Here is a 21,821-nt window from a genome sequence, read left to right on the forward strand (position 1 = left end):
CCTCTGAAAACAATGCTCATATAAAATAAAAAGCCTCTATAAGTTACTAGCTGATTATGCTGGTAAACATCTTCTTATGTAACTTTCATGCTTTTTGTTTAAATAAAGTAATTCTCTTGTCTTTATTAGCATATAAACTTTCAGCCATATAAATGAAAATTACTTTAGTCTGTATTTTGAGATAAAAAGAAATTCTTAATATTGAGACAGCCATGGCTTTTATCTTCAAAATATTTAAATGTACACTGTTAAAATGTAAACTATAAATAGTTTGAAAACAAATTTCTTTCTTTCTTTCTTTCTTTTTTTTTGGTACTGGGGATCGAACTCAGGGCCTTGCACTTGCGAAGCAGGCGGCGAAACCACTGAGCTAAATTCCCAGCCCACAAATTTATTTCTTTAAAATTAATTTAGTTGAATCAAAATACTAGGTTATTTGGAATAAAACTAGGTATTAAAAAGATTTCTTGAAGTTCAAAGAACTTCACAAGTATGAAACAATATATCAAAAGCATTAACTTTGATTATTTATGACCGTTCTCTAAGAAGGTAAAACAATGGACATCAAAGCATTTTCTTTTAAGAAAATTAGAGTTCATCAATTATTGACATTGAGAATTTCAGTTAAGTGCCATGTGTTAGGGTTAAGCCTTAACCTTTCTTGTACTGCAATTAAATCCAAGAGAAAGATGTGGGTTGGAGGGACCCCAGCTGAAAAGTCTAATAGTGACTGAGGGATAAGCAGCAAAGGTGGAGAGGAAATTCCCAAATAGCCCAAGCCTTCTTCATCTCCACTCCCATATTCTTTTAAGATTTACTCCCCAGGATCCAGTACCATCTTCATTCATGACAACATCCCTTAGGATTACCAGTTACTTACCTGTTAGAGGTGGTGTTTGAAGCTGTAAAATACATAAATGTAATGATGATAAAGAGGTGTAATTTGCTAAAGTATGACTTTGCCTTAGGTATCATAAATATTTAAGAAGCTATAACTCTCTAGCAGGACAATTCTTTAAGACTGGACACTTTGGTGCCATTTTGCTGCTTTTTACTGTCCCATCTAGCCCAAGAGAAAAGAACCAAAAACACCAATCAAACAAACAAAAACAAAGTGTTGTTCAAATAATATTAGCATCCAATCACCATTAGAAGGAAGAATAGCTTTAACATATCAGTGTGATTTTAGATATTCCAAAGAACTTACAAATGCAATGTAAATACCAAATTCTCTCAAAATCTGAAGTCCTAGTAATAACTACATATATTGTCAATTGAAGTAGATAAAAATAACACCAGAAACCCCTCCTTTGTAGGTCAGTGCTTGCTGCTGGGTGTGCTGTAATTGTGTACACTAAATGAGCTACAACTTGAGCTAATAGTACCATACTGAGTACTAGAAAGCTGTAATTATGCAACATAATGTGCACTTGGCAAGATTTTCAGTATTGGGGAATCTACTATCAAATAGCATCTGGCAGAGTTAAAGTTGAACTTAGGGGTTAGAAAAATTGGTCTAGAGTGAACTAATTTGTGGCATTGTGACACAAGCAAAGTAAGTCATATATCTATTTGATAGCCAAACTCAATGATAACAGACATATCTAGAAATAGTCTAAAGTCCTAAATTATACATCACCTTACTTTAAAACACAAAGCATTTGCAAGACTGAACACCTGCTACAGTGTGCCATGCAAAAATTTAAAAATCCAGAAAAAGTAAGGATACCTCACTGCCAACTGCTCATAACGGCACATATAATGTCACGTATAATTGTGACAAAGGTAAATTTGGATCAGAGATATGCTATTGTTTAGATCTAAAATGTCCCCCCAAATTCTCATGTATTCAGAGACGGAGCTTTTGGAAGGTAGCTGAATAAGGGGGACACTATACTCATCAGTGGATTGATCCATTGATGAATTCATAGCTGAATGTGCTGTTAGGAGGTAGGGCCTGATTAGAGGTAGGTCATGTGGGGCATGACCTGGAAGGGTGTATTCTTGTCTCCTGTTCTTCTCTTTCTTTCTGCTTCCTGGACATCATGGGGAGAGCAGCTCTTCTTCTCCATGCCCTTCCACCTTGCTGTATCTGCCTTTGAGCTAGACAACCATGGACTGAATCCACTGAAACTAAAATAAACTTCTGGTCCTTTAAGTTGTGGGTGTTGGGTATTTTGCCCCAGGGATGGGAAAGTAATTAATACAAGATATATACAATCTCCAATGAATTAAAAATGCTATTGATTACTCTTTTGTCTTTAATGATGACTATATTAATCCATTTATACCAAAAAGTGTCATTTTTAAAATTTTTGCATGAAATTCATATATGTTACCTAGAAAAATTCAAGGAACAAGAATTTGAAGAAAAAAAATCTTACTATGTTCTATTGCTATGGGCATTCCAAATATGGAACACTAGGCATTCAAGGGTTAAATCATCACTATGTTTTATTTTAAAATATTTCTGTTAAATCTCATATTTTCTCAAATTTTGTGATACAAAATATAGGATTACTTTATAAAGCTATTGCTATTATAAAATAACTTCCTCTATGGGCAACTAGGATTTTTCCACTGTTACAAACTTGTCTTTCCCTCTGCTCCGTGTAATAGATACAGAGAATTCTGTTCCTTTCTTTTTTGTTGTTGTTATTGTTGGTAGCAGCTTTTTAAAAATTAGTACATGCTTGCAATACATATTTACTCATGTGGAGTCAGTACGTGTATAAAACACAAGAGTTAATCTTAGTGTCTCAGTTGTATGAATTGGCTCTGAATTCCATTCAGCTTATAAAAAGCTTTAGGTAGAAATCTTTGGGTAGTGTTAAAAGTATGTATACTCACTATTATTCTGGTAGTAATTACTAAGGAATTTCTTGGTTTTTTAAGACATGTAGAAATTTTCATTCCATTTCATCTGATCATTTTCAGAAACTTGCCTCTAAAGGCATCTAGGTTTCTTTTCAGTATTCGGAGACATTTCCAGCTTCTACACTCATGTTCTTACATAGAAATCATTTCCAAGTTTATTCTGATACTCATCGAGCATAATTGGATTTGTTCAGTTTAGAAAATTATGTGTATACTTTGATGCAATTAATCTCTTGAAACTCTTATTAAGCAATGAATTTGGATCATCAGGCAGCAGAAATCGCTCTGACTTAGCCATTTTTGATGTTATCATTTAGGAAACTACTCAAGAGATTTTTTTTTCCCCTCTTTCTAAAACTATGCTTAAATTTTCTTCCTATTGTGATATAGATTCCCCTACCTCTCTAATACTATGCTTAAATTTTCTTCCCATTGTGAGAATATTCAGAGTTTAAGTATAGCTATTAAAGCAAAACAAATGCTGAAGAATATTTGTTAATATTCCACATGCTGAGATAAAGCAATACAAGTGGTTCTACTCTTTAGTAATATAATACATTTCTAAAAATCTATTATTATATAGCTAAGAAAGGAATGAACATATGAATAAGGAAATATAAGGTAATTAAAGGTAGATATTTGGCAGAATTGAACAAGCGAATTATTGAACTGCAAAGCAGAAACCACCTATGCCATTAAGTTAGCCTAAATGATTATTATAACATGATCCATAAGGGTATAATTTGCTGTAGAATACTGGTTTCTTTTTATCTGTTTCAAGGAAATCACATGGTTCCTTTTTCTTCTTTACTCTCCTTCCTTCCTTTTTTCCTCTCCCTTCCCCTCCTTTTCCCTCCCCTCTTTTCTTTTCCCTTTCTTTCTTTCTCATTCTCTTCTCTTTGTTTTGTTTATGTTTTGCAGATGAGATCATCTCAGCTGAATCAACAGAAAGGTTATAGATCTGATAAGAGAATTTAGAAGGAATGCTAGATACAAGATCCACTCACAAAAAATCAATAATTTTCCTCTACATCAGCAATAATCAACTAAAAATATAACAAAATCTCTGATGCCATTCACAGTAGCAACTTCACAAGTAACCAGAAAATGAAATAGGTATTTAGATCACTGGAGGAGAAGAGAGCATGGAACTAAAAGCCCAGAACATTAAAAGGAAAAATGAATGCATTGATTTCTTCAGAAATTTTCACAAAACGAGGCATAATTTAGGGTTTGTAGATGATTGCAACAAGAAAAAGTTATCCAGTGCTACAAGCTTCATAGATAGGATGTTTTGGGAGGAGAGAGAAAGTTATATAGAAAGAGATTTGGGAAACAACCCTTCAGGGGTCTCTTTGGTTTTTGCCTGTCTTGCAAGCTATCTTAGTTAGTTTTCTCTCATTGCTGAGACAAAATACCTGACACTCAAAGTTAAAAGGGGAAAGACTTATTTGGCTTACCGTTTGTACAGGTTTCAGTCCATAGTTGGCTGGCTCCAAGGCAGAGTGGCACGTGGCAGAGGGGCATCACAGAGAAGAAAGTTCATTGTGTGCACAAGGTAGCAAAAACAACAAAGGACTTTAACAGCATCTTTCTGCCCCTTTTATCCAGACTACCTAGGATGGGTAGCACTCACACCCTTAATCCTAGTACCTGTGAGCCTGGCATTGTACCATGAATCAATTCCAGTGTCACACTCTAGATCCAGCCACCTCTGAAAAAACCCCACCTGTGATGGCACAAGCTATAACACAAACCAATTGCATTTTTTCAAGGATGTTATATAGTGGTTTTGGAAGGCAGAAATAACAAAGGTCAGATTTGTTTGTGGTCCATTAAAATAAAATTAATGTCTACCTTCTTTCCCAGGTTGTTAATATCCAGTGTCTGGATTCCAAATCTTGGAGAGATTGATTTGTTGTTCCTTACCATTCCACCATCTTCCTGGAAGTCCTGCTCTGAGTATTTTTTATATAGCAACATCAATAACAAGTACATGGGTAGAAACCTGATTTCCAGACTTGCAACCTTATATTATTTAAATGTCTGGTTTTCAACAGCAAAAAGTTGCAAAGCATATGAAGGTTTAAGAACATATGCCCTATAGATAGGAACAAAAGCAATCACTGTTCTTGAAAAAGCCTAGACGTTGGACTTAATGAGACTTTAAATCAGGTATTTTAAATGTGTTCAAAGACTAAAGAAAAACATGAAAAGAAGAACTAAAGGAAACTATTAACATATGTCACCAAATAGAGAATATGAATAAGTATGAGGAAGTATTTTTAAAAGAAACAAACAGAAAGTATGGAATTGAAAAGAGCAGTAAGTGAAACGAGAATTCACTAGAGCTCAACATCAGATGAACAGCCAAAAGAAAGACAGTGAACTTGAAGGTAAGCCCATTGAGATTGCCCAGTAAGGAACATAAATAATGAAGAACAATGAAGAGAAATTAACAGAGCTTCAGAGACCTATGGTACATCATCAAGCCTATTAATATATGCATAATGGAAGTAAAAGAAAGAGAAGAAAGGAGTAAAGAATGTTTGAATCCAGGCGTGGGGGCATATGTCTCTAATCCCAGCTATTCAGAAGGCTGAGGCAGAAGGATTTCAAGTTCAAAGTCAGCCTGGACAATTGAGCAAGACCCTCTCTCAAAATTAAAGTATAAAAAGGGCTGGGGATGTAGCTCAGTAACAGAACACTTGCCTAGAATGCATGAGACCTTGATTTCAATCCTATCTCACACGCACACACACGCACACACACACAAATATTTGAAGAAATAATGTTTGAAAACTTTACACATTCAAGAAGCTCAACATACATCAATAGGATAAAGAGATCCAACCTAAAATATCATAATCAAACTTTTAAAAGACAAACAGTAGAATCTTAAAAACAGCAAACTAAAAGTGATTCATCCAATACAAGAAATCTTTAATGAGATTAAGAGTTAATTTTTCATAAGAAACCAGAGAAGGTAGAAGACAGGGATGTAGCATATTCGAAGTGCTAAAAAGGGAAAAAAGTGGTCAACCAAGAATTCTATAACCAGCAAACTAGCCTTCAGAAACACACGAGGAATTAAAATACTCCTAGATGAACAAAAACAGAGCTTGTTACTAAGCCAAACTGACCTACAAAACATACCAAGGTGAAAATACACTAGACAGTAATTTGAATCTATGTGAAAACATAAAGTTACCAAAGGTAATGTATCATAAGTGTTTTTTTCTATTTAATTTAAAAGAAAATTCATAAAGCAATAATTATAGAAATATGCCTATGTAAATTGGCAAAATGTATAAAGATGTGATTGTGATAACAGTTTAAAGAAGGAGGAGTTGAACTAGACTGTTATAAATTAAGAGGTTAGTGGTAATCTCTATGGCAACCACTAGGAAAACAACTCAAAAATACATAATAAAAGAAATGGCCAAGAAATTAAAAAAAAATTAATGTCTACCATTAGGGCAAAGATCAGGCAGGCTTATTAGCCATTTAAAAATATTTGTGTTCCTTAAATTCAGGGTTTCTCTCCTGTGACAGATCCCCCTGACCTTTGGGTCACACTAGAAATTGGATTTCAGCAAACTGGCTCAAGAAAAATGATGATATTCTATTTCTGTGGATAATAAACTATCTTTTGTCTCTGACTTAGGAGTCTCATCCATGAAACTATAGCAAATAGGGTAAAATATCAGTCCCTTCTGAGTCATCTCTAAGCCCACTAATATAAGTGGGTGGGTAAGAAAAATCCCTAAAGAATGTGTGGGATTTTCTTTGTTGGACTATCTACTGGCAGACTGTAGTGAGTGATTGTGGTGAGGGAAGAAGGATCAGGAAAGTTTCCAGAAGCCTACAGAGTTCTAAGAACTCCTCTTGGTTCTAGGAGCACATGATGCTTCCTTCATTTTGACCTATTCACAGTAAACAATGAAGCTACAGAATTCAGGGTATGGAAGTCCTACATAAATCTCATGGAAACCTAAGTCTTTTTTACTTAATCTTTTCTGGTAATTACCCACATCTTTACACACATTTTGAAATTATAAATTACAAATACAGACAGAATAATACTACATGTTTTACATGCATAACAGACAGTCAAGGATGTATATTGCTTACACACTAGGATGTATCCTTACAAGAGAAAGAAGAATAAAGGTGGAAATCAAGAAGAAAGTTACAAATCAAAAAACAACAACAAAATTTGGTTTTATATTTTACCAAATTTCAGCAAATAGCATGAAATGGTTTGAAACATGTAAACACTAATTCTAACCAAGTCCAGCAATAAGAATTCTGAATTGTGTACCCTTTCCCAAGGATACAGACATATCCAAGGATATATATATATTGCTTGTACACAAGATCTCTATGATGGGGAGGAGAATAGGGGTAGAAATCAAGAATGAAGAAGAAAGGAAAACAAAACCAGGTAAGAAGAGGCCCTAGTCCAGGCTGGTGCTTGTAGCCTGCCAATTTCCTATAGCAGCTACTTACTTAATGTGGCTATTTATTATTTTAAATTACTTCTTCTTATTCTACATCAAGAGTATTCTCAAAGAGTGATAATTAAGGAAAGAACATTGATCAATTCCATGGAATTTTTTGGTATACCACACATCAGTTTATCCTGATATACTCACTGTTTCAAATAAAATAAATGATCTTTCTCCCTCACATAATAACTCAGGGGTGAATATCCAAGAAAATTATGATGATTTTGTGGTGTAGATCTTAGCCTCTAGTTAGCTGTTTCTCCCTACTACACACACCACACACACACTATGGCCCTTGTCATTAAAGACATAGATGGTTTCATCACCATATCTGTGATTAAGTAGAAAGATGCTGGATTAGAAGGAATCTCCTTCCTTTTCTTGGCACAAACTGAATATTTCACTCAATTCTTTGCTGGCATTTATCCCAGTGGCCAAAACTTCATCACGTGACCACACCTACCTGCAAGGGAACCTTGGAAATGCAGTATGATGGATGGAATGTTTGTGCCCCCCCATTCATATATTAAAATACTAACCCCCAATGTGATAGTATTAGGAAGTAGGCCTTTCAGGGGTAAGTAGTTCACAAGGGTACAGCCCCCATGAGTGGAACTAGTGCCCTTATAAGAAAAAATACAAGAAAGTTCTCCCATCGTCTTTCTTCCACCTGAGGGTACCATGAAAAGTTGACAGTTTACAACTTGCAAGCAGACCCTCACTGAAACTGACCATACTGGTAATCTGACCTCAGACTTGCAACATCCAGAACTGTGACAAACAAATTTCTGTTTTTTATAAAGCATCAAGTCTATGGTATTTTGTTATAGCAGCATGAACTGATTAAGACCTGTAGTATTTACTAGACCGTCATATGCTCACCTAAGACTTTTAGTACTCTTGCAAAAAAGAAATATAAGTGTTAGTAATAACTAATAATCTTAGCCATGGTAAGATAGTAAAAAAATATTGATTCAAGATTTTTGTGGGGAGCAGTGTTAAGAGCTTATTCTTACAATCATGAAGGCTATGAAGAGGTTCGTATAAATAATTGAAGTGTCTGACATGATCATGTTCTTGAGAAACTTATGGCCTTACCAAGAGAAACAAGAATATAAACCAGTTATTTCAGTATAAAACAATTTAAGATTGAGTAAACACAGAATGCTATGAAAAGACAAGCATAAGAAAACTGACCCAGACATTAGCTCTTTGAAAATTCCCTTTCCAAATACTGAGGATGAATTAAGTCTCAAAGGAATAAACGTATATAGGAATAAAACATAAAGACCCCCAGAAATTAAACATTAAAACAATTTTCAACAATACCCCATAACTAATAATGGTCATTTATTGTCTCTGTGAAGGAATAACATTATCTGTAGTTCTGCCAATACTTTTGGTGACATTTTCAGTGGGTTCTTGTGCTCCAAAAGCTGCAGCATATTCCAGTTTTGCTACGCCTGTGGCAAAACATTCCAGAACTGGCCTGGAGCTCCTTCTGTCCTTTAAAAGAGAAACAGCCAAGAGTCTGTTTGCTTGATTATATCCTCCCTGAATAAAACTACCCTTAGGAAAAGAATAAAAGAATGAACCTGGTTTCACTCACTTTTGCTTCCACCTAACAGGATCTCAGTTTTCTGTAAAGGCTTCCTCCAAACCCAAGTATTTATAAAAGTCCCTACGGTGTTTCCAAACAAGGCTACCCAATTAACTTATAGTCACAGTCATTTTTGTTCTGTCTCACCTTCTCTGCTGGATACCAGTCTTTCTCCAGATAAAACTTGTCAGTAAGACTCTGCTGCCACTTCTACTTATGTGCCTGTTAGCCTCAACTGACTTTCATAATTGTTGTCAATACAAGAGAGCCCTGGATGTGCAAATAGTGTGTGCATATTGTCTCTTTCTTGTTTTTAGAAGCTTACCAATTCATTATTTCCATCTTAACAAGTTTTATGGAAGAACTCTTCACTGTTACATCACGATTCTATGCACTAAGCAGGGCATGGTGGCACACACCTGTAATCTCAGCACTAGGAAGGTTGAGCCAGGAAGATTACCATGAGTTTGAGGTCAGCCTGGACTACATAGTGAGTTCAAGGATAGCCTGGACTACACAGCAAGACCTTGTCTCAAGAAAAAAAAAAAAAAAGAAAACAAAAACAAAAACCAAGATTCTCTCCATCAGCCACCCCCAACCCCAGTGCTGAAAAGTAAATCTGCAGGGCCTAATCTAATGGTGAATCTGAGTTGAGGAATTTGTTTAGTACTCAGTGTTGCCCCTCCCCTCCTATAGCTTTGACATCTACTCTGTTTCTTTCAGGGCATAATTTTTCCCAGAGGGAAGAACAATCCTTTCTGGGTCCTCTCTTTCACTTTGCAAACAGACTTTGTAAAGGCCTCCCTCTTTAGCTCACCAGATAAGCCCTGAAATGTTTGAATTCCACTTGAGTTCAAAGTGGGACACCTTCCAACACCAAGCTAAGGAAGGAGGTGCATATTAAACAACACTTCCTGTTTTCTGATATGCCTCTGAGCCACAGCTGCCTCTACCCTCAACCTAGCTGTAAATGTCAAATTTCATTTAAATTCTGAAGCCTATTACTGAGTTATTTCGATACAGAACACTCATCCAGAGGGAAACTTTCCAATGCAATGGATATTTAAGAACTATCTCCCTTTCCTATAATCTAGTTGCCTTCCTTGGAGGGCCTTTGTTATTCTAACCCTAGAAGGTGTGGCCAGGGTGGGAGGGTGGTTTGAGAAAGTTCCTTTTGAGATGGCCAAGAGGCAGCCTGGGCTACATAATGAGTTCAAGGCCACCCTGAACTACATGGCAAGACTCTAAGAACAAAACTTAGGAGGAGGAGGGAGAGGGAGGGAGAAAGAAAGAAAGATCCTGTTGAATAAGAAGGGGAAATTGAAATCCTCTTCTCCACTGGGTGAAAATAAAGGTTATGCTATTGGATAGGAGTGCACAATAAATCTAGCTTACTTAGATGAGCCACCAAAGGCAAGAGGAGGCATGAAAGAAGTGTATTTCAAAAACTGTTTTGTGTGTTTATGTATTTATTTCATGATGATGGACCCTTGGTGGCTGGTGTTGACTTAGGCAGCTCTCCTACAGGATGATCACCTGCTGTCCTTGATGCCAGCCAAAGCTGTTGGTATCTGGGTGTCCACTGGACCCAGGCTTGATATCTCTGGTGCTAATTTGAGTGGATGAGGATGTTAGAGTAAATGTACATTAGTTTAATAACATGGATTCATGACTTTCACCAATGGCATAATTCATGCTGGCAAATAAAAATTACTTCACTTGTTTAGATGATTTTAGAAATGACTTATCAAGAGTGTCAGCTTTAACTCCTAAGGGTGACCCATTAGCATTGAGCCAAATAGCAACAGAAGCTGGCAGTAAATTGCAAACAGTGACTATGCAATCAGCTGTGAGCGTTTAGAGCCCAGCAGCTTCAGGCATTTAACCACACATTCTTTCCAAGAAGATATTCCATGATTCATTTAGCTGATCGGGACAAGGACCCTTGGCTGAAAGAAAGTAAATAATGATTTAGATCATTTTTTTTATTCCTGGTGAGGAAGGGAAGCACTGTATTAATGAATTCAGCTTTTGGAGTTGAATACATAACGTTCCTTCATGTCAACAAAGAATAATAAAAGCAATTTTACCTGAAAGCTTCACTTTTTTCCTTTGCTGAGGATTGTAAAAGATTGTACTGAATGTTTTTACCAGATGGGAGAATCTGAATCAGTTAAATAGAAGAGATAATGGTTTCTGAATTTCATCACCAATCTATATTCCCCAAATAGAACTGCTTCATATATATATACACATTGAATGGAAATTTTATTACCGGAGTATTGAATGCAGTGACACCAAGAGCAACGGCATTCCTTTATAGACAAAGGTCTTATGCCCAGGTTTGGTTTCTATTCTTTTATTAACTTAAATGGATTTTAAAAGTGCTTTTTGAAGGACTGTTTGTTTTTAAGTGCCATTGAGCATTTCTTTCAGAGTGTTTTTTCTTTCGCACACATTTCCCCTTTTTACTCATTACTAAGCAGGCTTAATAAAAGCTCATCATCAGAAGGAACAGGGTTTGCACAGATACTTGGGCGTCAGTTGAGGGGACATGAGTACAATAAACCCTTGGACTCTTCATTTTTTCCCTGAACTTGGTATTGTTTCTCCCAACATCTTTTCATCATAGACTAAAAAAAACCAACCCAGTTATTTTGGCATCTTAAAAACTGATGAAAATAAGTTCCTTTTAGAGAAAAAGCTCAGGAGGCACATATTCAGCACCTGCTTCACCTTCTGATAACTTCTGCCCCCTTCCCTTCTATCCTGCTGGACAACCAAACTCAATTGTCTGTCATCTTTTTCTTAGCATTGATTTAGTGACTGGACAGCTCGTATGATTCACTCTGATTCCTATTTCATTTTGTTTGGTTTTGATAAATAATTTTCCCTAGAGATACCTATATTAATTGTTGAGGGTAGTGGAAAGATCGCTCAAGAAGATATTAATATTTAATGTTCATGCTTTTCGCTTTTATAAAATTGTAACTGAAATGTAATAACTAAATAAAATTATAACTGAATTCACATAACATTTGAGTTTAGGTTCAACTAGCAACAGGTTTCTGATATGCCTTAACTGCCTGTGACTTCTGCCCTTTGTGTCTCTACCAGTCATGCTTGAAATCCATTTCATTCTATGTCTCTCTTTGCCTTTATTACTACTCATCTAAGTTAGGTGGATTTGTTTTTTATTGAGTATGTATTATGCTTGTTTCCAGGGTTTTTCAAATACCCTCAAGATAGCAAAGTTCAGTCAATTATACCACCCTGAGGCATTTATTTATTTATTTGTTTTTTGGCTCTGTAGAGCTTGTTTTCTTCATTTTCTTTTCCACGTTTTTTCTGTACCCTTTTCTGCCCTTTGATTCCTTTTTTCCCCCTATACTCTACTGTCTGGGAATTGTAAACTGGTACCCCTTCTACTGCATCTTGCCCCTGAAACCTCTGCAGTCCCCTGGTGGCCTACTGACCAGCTTTCTTTTAGCCCTGTGGGACTTCTTAGCCATTTCAGGTAGCTGGGGTTACATATTGCATGGACATGAAACCCTATGATTTTTGACAGCAAATGGTGGAAATCCAAGCTATGTTTTAAAAAACAATGCCTAGTAATGTAGAGAGACAAAAGCCTTCCACCTCTGTAGTTTTTCTGGGTAGCGTGTAATTTTCAAAAAATTAAAAGCAAGTCTCATTCATGGAATGGGTTCATGTCAAGCTTCACCTTGCGCCCTCAGTGACAAGTTCTCTCACAGTGACAGGCCAACTGCACAATACAAGATCACAAGTGAAGCCTAAGTGTTGGCTCTTTAAAAAACTGAGGCCTCTGAAGGTGAAAGCTTTACTTTAATAAGTTCTGCAAAATCTATATGGCAGGAAAGCCAAAATGTGCCACACCCAGTAGAGAGCTGGACCTACAGCAGGAACTCAACAAATAATGATTTCCTTGAATCAAAAACATTGAAAGGTACTTAATTGTGGCTTCCACACACATTAAATTATTTTCCCTCTGGCAACAGATGAATGCAGACAGGAAATTTTGCCTCTTGGTCCTCTGCAGTGAATTCCACTATACTCATACTTTCAGTGAGAGAAAGGAGGCAGGTAAAATGGACTCCATTCTGGGTCCTGATGATGAACATAGGAGTCAAATGTATACACAACATAGGTGAAGCTTGGTCTCAGAACTGGAAGTGCCTACTATATTTCCCTGAAAATAAGACCTAAATAGAAAATAAGCCCTGGAATTTTTAGGATGCACATAATATAACCCCTGCCCCCAAAATAAGCCCCACTTAAGATCATTAGCCAAACAGATGCATTTATTATGTCCATTGCAACACACAATGGACATATTATAAAATAATATTGATATATAATTAAATATAAACAATATTATTGACATTAATACTTAAAATAATAGATAAGTTATAATTAAATACTTGTAAATACCCAAGTGGGTGCCTTTGGATGAGAGATAAATACCTATGTAAACTTACTGTAGACTTATTGGCAAATGACCAGAGTACAGACACAATGCATGGATAACCTGCACACTTGATAATAAACAGGCACGGTTGTGTCTAATATGAATCTTCATAATTCAGTATATCATCTGTTGTAACAGACATAATGCACTTTTGTGAAATAAACATTTTCTGAATTTTGGTACCTGAAATTTTGCATCACTTTTGTGTGGACCATCATTCTTAACTGTCATCATTTTTGTTGTCACTCCTGTCTCTTAAGTGTTCAATTAACACTTGATTTCATGGAAACTTTGTGAAGCCTACCCTGCAGAGGTTGTGACATGGGTGAAGAATTTATGGGATAAAATCACTGACAACTGTGTTGCCAATGCACTACAAACAGGCTACATGGACAAGAAGTGCTCATTTAAGGAGACTTCTATTGCTAGACATGAGGGATTGGGGCCAGTGGTTTTATAAGAAATGGAGTTGCAAGAAATTCAGGCTAGAATTCAGGGTTTGGAGAGTTATGGCACTGTTTCAGAAGAAGATGATATGATTATATTTGAATAAATGTAGATTTTTGTACATGAATAAATGAATAAATGTAGATCTTTGTGCATGAATAATATAAATTGTTGTGTATGGAAAAATAAGACATTCCTTGAAAATTAGCCTTCATTGTGTCTTTTGGAGCAAAAATTAATATAAGACCCAGTTTTATTTTTGAGGAAATATGGTAGGAGTTTACTGGTACCACACTGGTCAGAATGGGCCTTTACCACATTTATGCTGGAGGAAGGCTCCTCTTTATGAGATTCTGCAGTACCCCAGGAGCTGAGATTGACCTGGCCACAAAAAAACGAAAAATAAATAAATAAAGGAATTCTATGATACATTGGTATTCACAGTATCACATAGACATTAAGAATATGGTCTTTGGGGCCAAATAACCCAAGTTCCAATTTTAGTGTTTTTGTTAGGATTTGGAACTAGAACATCCAGATTAAAATTCTGGCTCTGCTACTTATTAACCCTGTGATTTTAGGCAACTTCCTTAGCCAATCTGTGCATTTGTTTGCCCATCTGTGAGATAAGGATAATCCATGACTGTTTCATCTGCTTGTGAGAATTAAGTGAGCTGAAACATGTAAGGCATGTATATCGTGCAGCTCCCAAGGCTGCTGATGAAAACAGAAGGATTGAGACACCATTGGGATGGTTTTCCCCAGATGCCTTAGGCTTTAAATTTTTCTCTTTATTCCTAAAGTCTTTAAGCTGTAATTGACTTACGTGGGTAATATGATTCAATAATATTTTTATCCATTTGGATTATTAATTGTCTGAGCACTATTTATGGAATGAATATCCTTTTGCAAACTGTATTTTAATAACTCTTATAATAAGTCAAGACATACACCCAAATGGGTCTATTTCTAGGTTTTTTATTTTTTAGTATCTATTTCATTGGTTGTCTAGCCTTATGCCAATATCACATTGTTTTAATTAAGTGAATATATAATCTTGATTTCTGAAAGAACAGCTTTCCCCAATTTGTTCTTTTTTCTCCCAGAAGTATCTTAACTGTGTTTGGGCCCTTGTTCTTTGCAGTAGTTTAAAATAAGGCTGTAAAACTCTTTGACATTTTTCTTTGAAAGATAGAGTCTATGTCTCTTTCCCCTGGCATGACCATTACTTTTACTATATTGATTGAAGTAGTAGCAAGCCCATTGTTGTAGACTGAATTGTGTACCATCAAATTCATGTCAGAACCCCAATCTCCAGTGTGAACTATATTTGGAGATAGAGTCTTTATGGAGGATGATCAAAGTTAAATGAGGCCTAAATGGTATATCCTTATCTGTTAGGACTGGTGTCTTTATAAGAAGAGAGATGTCAGAGGTTTTTTTCTCTCTCTCTCCCCACTTCCTCTCACCCTCCCATCTTTCCCACCTCACATACACAAAAAGAGGAAGGCCATGTGAAGGCAGCCATCTGCCTAGCAGAAAAAGAGGCCTCACCAGAAACCAACACTTCTAAACTTTGATCTTGAACTTTGAATTTTCAGAACTGAGAGAAAAATAATTTCTGTTGTTTAAGTCACTTAATGTATAGAATTCTGTTATGGTAGACCCTCTAGACTAATATATCCACACATATAGTGTTCAATCCAAGACTAATAAAGGACGTTAGGGGATAATTGGTAAAATGTGGATAAATTAATAGTACTGTATCAATATTAATTTCCTAGTTTCAGTTATTGTTCTATACCTATGAAAAATATTAATATTTGGGTAAATTTGAGGCCCTTCAGAACATTTTAATTCTGATCACCCTATTCTTTTTTTTTTTTTTTTTTTTTTGGTACCGAGGATCGAACTCGGGTCCTTGAGCTTGTGCAGCAGGCGGCAAAACCACTGAGCTAAATCCCCGGCCCTGATCACCCTATTCTTGTTGTTCATGTTTTTTGTCTATTATTTTGCTTGACTTTTTTTTTTTGTATTAAATTCTTTTACTGGTACATTGTAGGTATACAACACACTTACATTTCTCATTGGGAATTGTACCTTTACATAATGCATCTTGGTTCTTATTTTTTCCCCATTCCTAGCCCTCCCTTCACGCCCTCCATCCTTCCCTATTTACAAAGACTTTATTTCCATTTTTTCCATTTCTCATCATTTTTCCTTTCCCTTCTTTCCTTTCCCCTGCCCCTCCCACTACCCCTACCCCTTTGGACCTTTTCTTCCTATTTTACATTATCGATTATTCATTCTAATCAATGGTACATTTTAGGTATACAGTATAATGACATTCATCATTGGAAATTTGCACCTTTACATAGTCTCTCTTGGTTCTTATTTTTCACCCTTGCCCAGCCCTCCCTTCAACCCCTCCATTCCTCCCTATTTACAAAGATTTTGTTTCTATTTTTCCATTTTCTCGTATTAATCCCATTCCCTTCTATCCTTTCCCCTAGCCCTCCAACTTCCTTCCCCTTTGCCCCTTTTCTTCCTGTTTCACATTACCTATTATACATTTCGTCCTTATTTACACTTTCAGTTTCTCACACCAGAGAAACTATTCGGTATTTACACGTGTGTCCTATTTATTTCACTTAAGAGTATCGCCTCAATGTGCATCCACTTAGCTATAAATGTCTCTAATTTCTCATTTTTTATGGCTGAGTAGTACTCCATTTTATAAAAAAACACATTTTCTTTATCCAGTCTCCAGTTGATGGGCATTTGGGCTGTTTCCAAGTTTTAGCTATCACAAACTGTGCTGCTATGAACATGGGTGCACATATATCACTGTGGTATGATTCTTTTAATTCTTTGGGGAAGATCCCCAGCACTGGAGTAGTGGGGTCAAATGGGACTTCTAGTCCTAGTTCTTTGAGGTATCTCCATACTGATTTCCACAGTACTTGCACCAGTCTACACTCCCACCAGCAGTGGAGCAGAGTTCCTCTTTCCCCACAGCCCTGCCAGCATTTGTTATTGGTTGATTTCATGATAGCAGCCATTCTTTCTGGAGTGAAGTGGAATCTCAGCGTTGTTTTCATTTGCATCTCTCGAATGATCAGTGATGTTGAACATTTTTTCATGTATTTATTTGCTATTTCTACTTCTTTGTCTGAGAAATGTCTGTTCATTTCAGATGCCCATTTTTGGATTGGGTCTTTAAATTTGGGAGGTCTGATCTTTTTAAGTTCTTTATAGATTCGAGATAGTAGACCTTTGTCTGATGAATAGCAGGTGAAGATATTTTCCCACACTTTGGGTTGTCTCTTCACACTGCTGGTGGTTTCTCTTGCTGTGCAGAAGCTTTTTAATAAGAAGAGATCCCATTTGTTGATTGTTTGTGCTAGTTCACGGGCAACTGAGGTTTTGTTCATAAAATCTTTTCCTACACCGATGTCTTCCAGGGTTCTACCTAACTTCTGTTCCAACTGGTTCAGAGTTTCTATTTTAATATTTAGATCTTTAATCCATTTTGATTTTAGTTTAGTGCATGGTGAGAGATATAGGTCTAGTTTTAATCTTTGGCAAGTTGAAGCCCAATTTTTCCAGCACCATTTATTAAAGAGGCTATCTTTCCTCCAGTGAGGGTGTTTGGCTCCTTTATCAAAGATGAGATGGCTGAGTGTGTCTGGCATTGTTTCTGCATCTTCTAATCTGTTCCACTGGTCCTCAAGTCTGTTTCTTTGCCAGTACCATGCTGGTTTTTTCACAGTAGCTTTGTAGTATAGTTGCAGGTTGGGGATTGTGATACCCCCTGCCATGTCTCTGTTACCTAGAATTGCTTTTGCTATTCTGGGTCTCTTCTTGCTCCAAATGAATTTCTGGATTGTTTTCTCGAGGTCTATGAAGTATGCTGCTGGGATCTCAATTGGAATTGCATTAAATCTATATAGCAGTTTTGGAAGTATGGGCATTTTCACTCTATTAATCCTTCCTACCCAGGAGCAGGGGATGTCTGTCCATTTTCTGATATCATCTTCAATCTCTCTTTTCAGAGTGCCATAGTTTTCAGAGAAGAGGTCTTTGATTTCTTTCATTAGGATGATTCCTAGGTATTTCAGTTTTTTGGATGCTATTGTGAAAGGAATTATTTGCCCTATTTCTCTCTCAGTGAGTCTGTCATTGGTGTAGAGGAAAGCTATTGATTTTTGTGTGTTGACCTTGTAACCAGCTACTTGACTGAATTTGGTTATTAAGTCTAGAAGGCTTTTGGTGGAGTTCTTGGGGTCTGCTATATAGAGTATCATGTCATCTGCAAATAATGACACTTTGACTTCTTCATTACCTATCTTTATTCCTTTTATTTCTTTCTCTTGTCTAATTGCCATGGCTAATGTTTCCAGAACTATATTGAACAGGAGTGGTGATAGTGGACATCCTTATCTTGTTCCTGATTTTAGTGTGAAGGATTTCAGTTTTTGACCATTGAGTATGATATTGGCTGTGGGTTTTTCATAGATGGCTTCTATCAGTTTGAGGTAGAGACCATCTATTCCAATTTTTTGTAGGGTTTTTATCATAAATGCATGTTGGAGTTTGTCAAATGCTTTTTCTGCATCTATGGAGATAATCATATGGTTTTTGTCCTTGGCTCTATTGATATAGTGTATTACATTGATTGATTTTCGTATATTGAACCATCCCTGCATCCCTGGGATGAATCCCACTTGATCAGAGTGTATGATCTTCTTGAGGATCTTCTGCATTCTGTTTACCATTATCTTATTAAGGATTTTTGCATCTATGTTCATTAGTGAGATTGGCCTATAGTTCTCTTTTTCAGTTGTGTCTTTCTCTGCTTTGGGGATCAAGGTGATGCTTGCTTCCAGGAATGAATTTGGGAGTATTGCTTCCCTTTCAATTTCACTGAAGAGTTTAAACAGTAGTGGCAGTAGTTCCTCTCCAAATGTCTTGTAGAATTCAGCAGTGAAGCCATCAGGGCCTGGGCTTTTCTTAGTTGATAAGTTTTTAATTACATTTTCAATTTCATTGGTTGATATTGGGTTGTTCAGAATTTTTAGGTCTTCTTCATTCAACTTTGGTAATTCATATGTATCTAGGAATCTGTCCATTTCTTCTGTGTTGTCCATCTTATTGGTGTATAGGTTCTGGAAGTAAGTATTGATGATCCTCTGGATTTCTGCTGGGTCTGTTGTAATTTCACCCTTTTCATTCCTAATTGCATGGATTTGGGCCTTTTCTTTCCTTTCTCTGACAAGGTTGGCTAAAAGTTTGTCAATTTTGTTGATTCTTTCGAAGAACCAACTCTTGGCTTCATTGATTTTTTGTATTGTTCTCTTAGTCTCCATTGCATTGATTTCTCCTCTGATCTTTATAATTTCCTCCCTTGTATGAGCTCTGGGGTTGTCGTGCTCTTCTTTTTCTAGAAGCCTGAGGTTCAGCATCAGGTTGTTTAATTGGGCTCGTTCTGTTTTCCTAATATGTGTATTCACTGCTATGAATTTCCCTCGTAAAACTGCTTTCATTGAGTCCCATAGATTCCAATATGTTGTATTGTCATTGTCATTTAATTGAAGGAACTGTCTGATTTCTTCTTTAATTTCCTCTGTGACCCATTGGTTATCCAGAAGTGTGTTGTTCAATTTCCACGTGTTTATGAAATTTTTTGAGTTTCTTTTGCTATGGATCTCCAATTTCATCACACTATGGTCTGATAATATACAGGGGATAACTTCAATTCCTTTGCACTTACTTAAACATGTTCTATGTGTGAGTATGTGGTCTATTTTGGAGAATGACCCATGTGCAGCTGAGAAGAATGTGTATTCTGATTTTGTGGGGTGGAAGACTCTGTAAACATCTGTTAAGTTCATTTGTTCAAGAGTTCGATTGAGTTCTAGTATTTCATTACTTATTTTTAGTCTAGTTGATCTATCTGTGACAGTGGGGTGTTGAGGTCCCCTACTACAATTGTATTAGTGCACATATGACTTTTCATGTCCGTTAGTATTTGTTTTATATAGTTGGGTGCACTAGTGTTTGGTGCATAGATATTTATGATTGTCATCTCTTCCTCTTGGATCCTTCCCCTTTCAAGGATGTAGTTTCCTTCTTCGTCTCTTTTAATCAGTGTTGGTTTGAAATCTACTTGATCTGCCAAGAAGATAGCTACTCCTGCTTTTTTTCAGGTTCCTGTCACATGCAGTATTGTTTTCCACCCTTTAACTTTCAGTCTATGAGTTTCCTTTTGAATGAAGTGTGTTTCTTGTATGCAACATATTGTTGGATTTTGTTCTTGACCCATTCTGCTAGTTTATTTCTTTTGATTGGTGAGTTGAGACCATTAACATTAATGGTTATAACTGCTATGTATTGACTTATCCTTGTCATGACTTTTTCTTTTTCTTGGATTTTCCCCCTTGGCATTTAATTTCTTGTCCTGCCTGATGGATTCATTCTGCTGGGCTTCTTGGGGTTGTGATCCTCATTGTCTTTTCCTAGGATATTGTTCAAAATTTTTTGGAGTGCTAGTTTTTCTGTCCTCACATTAGCTCATTCTGCTGTGTAGACTTTCACTGTAGTTTTTCATGTCCTGGAAATCTATTTGCATTTGTTTTATGGATTCCATTTGTTTCTTATGTTGGGATTCTATCATGTTCCTGAGCTCCTCTCTAGATTTATTAATCATGTCTTGCACTAGGGCCACAATTTCTCCTGTTATGTGAGAAATTATTTCTGATTTCATGTTTTCCAGATCCCCTTTTGTTGCCAGTTCAGTGTGTCCAGGTGGTTGAGTATCAGAGGGTTCCATCTCATTTCCCTTTGGGGTTGCTGTAAGTGATCTGGAAGTCTGGTTTTGAGACTTATTTATGTGTTTTCTCATTTCGACGGGGGCGGGGGGCTGTTAGCACCTGCACGGATTACCTCCTCTGAGCTGGGTGAGGTGGGACTGGGGCCAGGAGCAGCGGTAGGGATGGTGACCCAAAAGCCCTTTCCTGTGGGCTGGGAGCAGCCAGAGGGATGGTGGCCCGGAAGCCCCTGCCTCTGCGCCAGGAGCAGCGGGACAGAAGGTCGCCCAAAAGCCCTTTCCTCTGGGCTAGGAGCAGCGGGAGGGATGGTGACCGGGAAGCCCCTTCCTCTGGACCAGGAGCAGTGGGACCACGGCTCAGAAGCCCCTACCTGTGGGCCGGGAACATTGGGACTCAGTACCTTGGTCTGGTGGTCTGGGGTCCTCTGCGTCTTTGTAGTGTGGAATCAGGTGGCTGCCTGTCTGCAGCGGGGTGATTCAGTGTCTTCCACTCGACTCAGGACCTTGGTAGGGCATGGGCAGACCTGCCTGTCTGCAGCGAGGTGATTCGGCGTCTTCCCTGCGACTCAGGACCTCGGTAGTGCGTGCACAGACCTGCCTGTCTGCAGCGGGCTGAGTCGGCATGTTCCACGTGACTTTGACTTTTTAAAAAGCCTTACAAATTAGGTAATACTTTTTTACAAACAATATTTGTTTAGATTTACATAGATATTTTCCAGTTTCTTTGTTTGCTATTCCTTCTTTCATCTTAGAGATTTCTTCTGGAATTATTTTCTTCTTTTAAAGAACATGTGTTAAAAATTCTTTTAGTGGATCACTCATGTCCATTTTTTGTTACCTTTATCATTATGTCATTCTCATTCTTGAAAGATAGACTTCTTGGGTGCACATTCCTTATTCAGGACTTACTTTCTCTCAACACTTAAAAAAGTATTATTCTACTATATCCTGGCTTTGGTTCTATTGTTGAGGTGTCTGCTATCCATTGACTTGTTATTTCTTTGAGGATTATTTTTTCTGAGTGTTTTAAAGATCTTTTGTCCTTGATGTTCTGAAATTTCATTACAT

At 36.9% G+C, this 21,821-nt stretch overlaps 1 long non-coding RNA gene across 4 annotated transcripts in view; it reads left to right on the forward strand.

Annotated features, from left to right (window-relative positions):
* Positions 1 to 21,821, forward strand: part of LOC110349222 (uncharacterized) — a 158,207-nt gene that overhangs the window by 121,282 nt on the left and 15,104 nt on the right. The window contains exons 4-5 of one of the 4 annotated variants that reach the window (XR_015443476.1): positions 3,799 to 4,435; positions 4,747 to 14,121. The exons of 1 other annotated variant lie outside the window; for it this stretch is intronic. This is a non-coding gene — a long non-coding RNA (uncharacterized LOC110349222). Of the gene's footprint in view, positions 1 to 3,798; positions 14,122 to 21,821 lie in introns of those variants that run through there. 2 more of the 4 variants (XR_015443475.1, XR_002395045.2) reach the window with 2 other exon arrangements.

The sequence above is a fragment of the Heterocephalus glaber genome, unplaced genomic scaffold, assembly GCF_053883595.1.
Source record: "Heterocephalus glaber isolate CG9 unplaced genomic scaffold, H.glaber_assembly_v1.0 deba00001571, whole genome shotgun sequence".
Classification (NCBI taxonomy): domain Eukaryota; kingdom Metazoa; phylum Chordata; class Mammalia; order Rodentia; family Bathyergidae; genus Heterocephalus; species Heterocephalus glaber.